A 4760-nucleotide genomic window follows, 5' to 3' on the forward strand; every position below is an offset into this window, starting at 1 on the left:
TCAAGGAACGTGTACAAAGGACCCATGGTGAAGGACAGTGGGCTGGGGATTGTCTGTGGGAGCGGGGGTTGGACGAGGCAGGGGAGAACAACGGAGGGGGGAATGGGGACGGCTGTCACTGAACAATAGAAAAAAAAAGATTTTGATTTTACTCATTTTTGCTCCCTCTTTGATGAGTCTTACTATTGGGTTGTCCATTTTATTTTTCAATGAATCGGGCTTTTCTTTATTAGTCGTTATCTTATATTTTTGTCTTACTTATTGTACTCAGATCTGTGTTATAAATTTTCTGCTACTTAAAAAAAAAAAAAGAAGAAGAACTAGTGCAGAGCAGTCCTGGCTGAGCGTAGCCACAAGTTTCCTGCTCACAGTGCTTAGAAAGACCCAGCACTCCTGTCGATCCCCTCAGGCTGCTGAGGTCCAGCCCTCCTCCTCCACTCCTCCTGGCGCCTCAGATGCCCCCAGGCCCCCGCCACCCACTCAGATGGTACCACCAGGACTCGGAGGACGCCAGCAACCACCAGAGCTCTACGCCTCCTATGTCTACCTGTCCACGTCTTCCTCTTGGAACGTGATGATGTGGCTTTGAAGAACTTCATGCAATCTACTGAGGAGAGGGAACATGCTGAGAAACCGATGAAGCTGCAGAACCAACGAGGTGGCCAGTCTCCCTTCAGGATACCGAGAAACCAGACCGTAACGACTGGGAGAAGGAGCTGAACGCAATGGAGTGTGCGTTACACTTGGAAAGAAGTGTGTCAGTCACTGCAGGAACTGCACACATGGGCCACTGACAAAAAAGATCCCCATTTGTGTGACTTCCTTGAGACTCATTACCTGAATGAGCAGGCAAAATCCATCAAAGAATTGGGTGACCTTGTAACCAGCTTGCACAGCACAGGAGCTCCCCAGGCTGGCGTGGCAGGGCATCTCTTTGAGGACAGCTGAGCCTGGGGCCAGCTTCCGAAGCCAGGGGGCGGGGTTGGGGGCGGGAGCTTCCCTGGTCGCCAATGCAGCGCATGGACACTGGGGCTGCCTTTCCTCTTCTGCAAGTTGTATCAAATCACCTACTAACGCTCTTCCATGTGTACCATTCCTTCAAAAAGTAACTTGGTAACCCCCCCCCAAAGGATAATTAGTACACTTTATCATCTTGGACAATGCTGCAAGGAATAACCCTGAACATTCATTTCTTGTTTTGCTCGTGTGCAGTTATATTTGTAGGATAAATTCCTAGAAACGTGAATCTCAGATGGTGGGTGGCAACTTCCCCTTTTAAAAAGACCGCTTTGGCTGTGGATGGAGAAAGGTTTGAAGAGCCAAAACCTGAGACTTAGGCATGACCCCTTCCCCTCTTCACCCCTTGTCACTTGCCAAGTCCTGTTTATCCCAGCCCCAATGTCGCTCTCAGCCTGGCCGCTTGTTTGTGGTAACGCCTGGCCACCGACCCGCACAGGGTGCTGTCATTCTTCTCTCTAACGCTTCCTCCTAAAAGGCCTCTTGCCTGTCTTACTCAATTTACTTGGCTGCAAGCAACGGAAGGCAATTCTGGGCAACAGGCAGGCAAAAAATTGATTGTATGTGTGTCCCTGGGGGTTGCCAAATCGCCATGCTGCAGAAAGAGCTTGGCGTGGCCGCCTCCCCCTCCCTTTCCACTGCCTCCACAGCGAATCCTACCCGGTTCCGCTGACGTCTCAGTGTTCATCACTTGCTTTGGATACAAATACCTAACTGGAAGACTTGAAAACCTGCATCAGCTACAAGGGAGCCTAGAGAGGAAATTCTGCCTCCCCTTTGATTTCCATGGGTTTTCTCCTTAACAGGAGGGGTGTTTGGATGCTGGGCACCAAAGGAACAGGTGATTTGCAAGGCAGCCTCAGCCCCTCACTCCCAGCCCTCGATCCCCACTCCTAGCAGGTCCTCCACAGTGAGGCTCAGAGTCAGCAAATCTGATCACGCTGCTCCCTAGCTTAAAGCACTCTCGACAGCTCCCCGCTACCCTAAAAATAAAGTACAAACTCTTACCTGGCTTCCAAAGACCTACCTGATTCTGACCCCTCCAAGGCCTGGCCTCATTTCTCAGCCCCCCTGCCCACTCCATTATGCACCTGGAACCCGAACCCAGCACTCTGCAGTCAGGGGCCACGTGCATGAGCCCTTGCTGCCTCCATCTACAGAGCTCTGCACACGCACTGGCCCTTTGTCCAGACGGCTCTCTCTCCCTCCCCACTCCAGTCACCTCTGAAACCTGTACATTCTTCTTCAACTCTCAGGTCTCGCTCAGGCACAATAGCCCTCACTGGGCGAGGCACTTGCCCTCCGTCCTCCTAGACGGGTTTCCCTCCTGCCAGGTGCTCACCTTTACTCCCGAACGTGTCTTAGATCTATGCACTTTCCTCTCTGTCAGCAACTTTCAACCAGTGTTTTTGCTGCAAGAGTTTTTAAAACATACAACACCTAACTATTTAGTCAGGGGCACTGATCTCTTTTCCCTTAGACCAGGGGGACTGGCACGGGTCAGAGGCCTGTTAGGAACCGGGCCTCACATCAGGAGGTAAGAAGGGGCAGGTGAGCAAAGCCTCACTCACGTTACTGCCTGAGCTCTGTCTCCTGTCCCCTCTGCCCTCCCGCCCCCAAACCAGTCCTGGGTGTCAAAAAGGTGGGGACCGCTGCCTTAGATTGTCAAACTAAAACATGACAACAGCCAACCCAACAATAGCCATCTGATGTCAATGAATCAAATGTATACCTATTTTGGGGGGTAAGATCAGCAAAAAATACAGTTTTTGGTGTGCCGCAGAATATATTTTCTAGTTCGCGTGTGTTATCGGATGAAGAAAACACGAGCGTCGCTGCTCCACACCCACCGCCACCCACCTTCTCAGGGCAAGCCGCCGTGATCTCTCTGTCGGGGTTCTGTGGCCTCCCAACCGACCGTCCCTCTGCTTCCCCTCCAGCCCCCTCGCAGTCCACCAGCTAGAGTGATCTTTTTAAGTATAAATCACCCTTTCAAAGCCTTCGCATTGTGCTGAAGAAAAACAAACGCCTCACCATGGCCTACCAAGCCTTCCACAATCTAGCTAACGTCCTTGCTGCTTCATCTCACGTGCGACCCCGGGGCCCTGAAGCTACATGGGCCTTCCTGTTCCTCGAACACTTCAGACCTGCTCTAGGCTCAGAGCCCTTGCACTTGCCGTTGCCTCTACTTGAACTCTTCCCCAGACCTTTGTTGTACTCTAAGACCATTCCCCTTCGCTCGTATGTTGTCTTGTTGTCATAAAAAATAAAACAGTCAGCCATGTTACCAACAAGAGGAGTTTATTCAGGAGTAGTAGAGAATTGCAGTTCCAAAAAGCTAAGGGAAGGAACGTTATTTTACAGAGAAAAAGGAGGAAGTTGGGAGAGGTTGTTTTGAAAGAGGAGTCCACTGGAGGACCGGGAGAGTTCGGGGTAGGAAGGGGAATCTGCCTCCCTCCTGCGGCACTCATAAAGTAGCATCAATGCGCAGTGTCTCTTCCTGTTGAAGTTCCTTCCTTTTGGGGTCTGAATTAACCTCCAGGGGTAGTGCAAGAGAGGGCTCCCCCTTCTGGCATGCTGAATTCATTTTAAATGAGATTTCCCTTTATTAATGTGCTGTCTTAACAGCACTTATCACGCTGTGAGGCCATTCTACTTAGTTATTTGCAAGATTATCATCTGTATGCCCCTTCTACCCCGTAAGCGGGAAATCTGGCTACCTTGCTGACACCATTGTATCCCCCCGCACCTGGCTCGGTGCCTGGCAGAAAGTGGATGCTCTATATTTTTGGATGAATGAATGATAGGTAACAGAAGAACAGTTGAATCTGGTTCTGCCTTCCTTACTCGCAAGCAGAACGGGGATTGAGCAAGCCTTCATTTCCTGGTGTGTGAAGTAGGGGTGGAGGGAGTAGGATGTTGAACTAGAAGGTGATCGGCTGTCACATTTTGGCCTTGTTTGCACACTAGTTTTCGGCCTGCAGCCAGCCACCGGGCCTCTGGCGCTTCAGTTCCCACCTGTGTAATGGGTGTGAGCTCATCCCTCCGTCCCGGGGTGGTAGCGCTGCCTTATAAGGCGGCAGAGGCCGAGGGCCCGTGAGGCCGTGTGGGTGGAGAGAAATCACAACATCCGGATGCGAGGGTGGGGCGGGGGCGCCCGCTGCGGCCGAGCCGGAGACTGGGGAGCCGCTGAGGAGGTCTACAGCCTCTTCTGGGCCTCTCCCCGCTTCCGATGTGCTGCCCTCCAGGATGAGCCGACCCAAAGGAACGCGGCCCAAAGCAGCTGGCAGCTCGGCCGCAGAGGCCCAGGATACGAAGTGCATCCCCTCCCTACAAACCCTAGAAAAACCTAGGCGAGCCAAAGGGACCCGGGCCACACCCCCATCTGGTGGCCCAATCTGAGTGCACTGCTGAGCACGACTGAATATCCGGCCTCCCGGGCGAGAGATGCAGAGAACACACCTCCGAGTCCCAACTGAGGGCTCGGCCCTAATTGGCAGTTCGGTAACCTACGAAGGCCCAGAAATTCGAACCTAGGGGCCGAACTCCACCGCAAACCAACCAGGAAGAGGTAATGCATTAAGTCCCGCCTCCCTACTCCTTTGAGCGAATCCCTGGCTCCGGGGGCGGGGGAAGATGAAGAAGTTCTCTAATGAGAAGACGGCGCGGGGAGTGCCCGCCGGATTATTGGCCAAGTAAAGTAAACAGAGGGTGGGGCGGGGCGGGCCGGCAACAGGGTGGCC

This window comes from Desmodus rotundus, chromosome 10 (assembly GCF_022682495.2).
Source record: "Desmodus rotundus isolate HL8 chromosome 10, HLdesRot8A.1, whole genome shotgun sequence".
NCBI lineage: Eukaryota > Metazoa > Chordata > Mammalia > Chiroptera > Phyllostomidae > Desmodus > Desmodus rotundus.